The sequence below is a fragment of the Penaeus monodon genome, chromosome 19, assembly GCF_015228065.2.
Source record: "Penaeus monodon isolate SGIC_2016 chromosome 19, NSTDA_Pmon_1, whole genome shotgun sequence".
Classification (NCBI taxonomy): domain Eukaryota; kingdom Metazoa; phylum Arthropoda; class Malacostraca; order Decapoda; family Penaeidae; genus Penaeus; species Penaeus monodon.
The window spans coordinates 26,705,983-26,706,882 of NC_051404.1; positions in this window are offsets into that span (position 1 = coordinate 26,705,983).

Below are 900 nucleotides of genomic sequence, written 5' to 3' on the forward strand. Positions count from 1 at the left end.
ACATCCAGGTAGGAGAGCTTGATGTACTGGTTCTGGGTATGGATAGGTAGTTTTTTCTGATAGTACAAGAATTGGGGATTGGCGAGTTTTTTTTTAAGTTATTGGTTTTGAGAATATATTTTATATGCAATCTCTGACACGGATGAAAGAAAAAAAATTAATAACCGATTAATAAAAAAATCCTACTCACTTTAACCAACATCACGGCTACAAGTCTCCATTCTCATCTCATTCATTTCGTATAAACAATAGCCAGACACTATATAAAAAAAAATCCATAGGAGTTAAATCACCACCCTAGGACTAAAATTCAACCATGCATTCCACCCACGCAGTCCATATGCCCCCAAAACGTGACCTACCTGGACCCATGCGCCTTTCAGTCTTTCGAACTCACGCCTCACTTCAAAGTAGGAGGTGAAAGACCGTGCAGGGCAGCCGGCGTACACTAAGGCTACTACACTCGACACCGGAAGTGCTGTAGAATAAAAAATAAAGATGTTTGTCACAGGCCAATCGGTATATAGTAAAGCCACTCACTTGATTCTGGTAAATGTTGCAGAAATAAAAAGTAACTTATAATGACAAATTTTATCAACGTCCTCTTCTTTTAGCTTATTGTAAATTAAGTGAATGATTCTTCGATGGTCTTATTATATGTGTCGGTTTTATAAGAGTGGTTTCGCTTTATTCACCACATGACCCATTTCTCCGACAGATCCTGAAATGCCTTCCAACGGCGTGCAGGTCAACACCACTTTAAGTACGATCACGGTATCTTGGGACGCCGTCAGCTCCAAGTGTGTCAGTCAGTTCGAGGTAAGTGAACCGGGATGAAGCTTATGCGGTGGCGGTCGATTTCGAAATTTACTGACTGGGAAAAGGGAGAGAAGTGAGAAG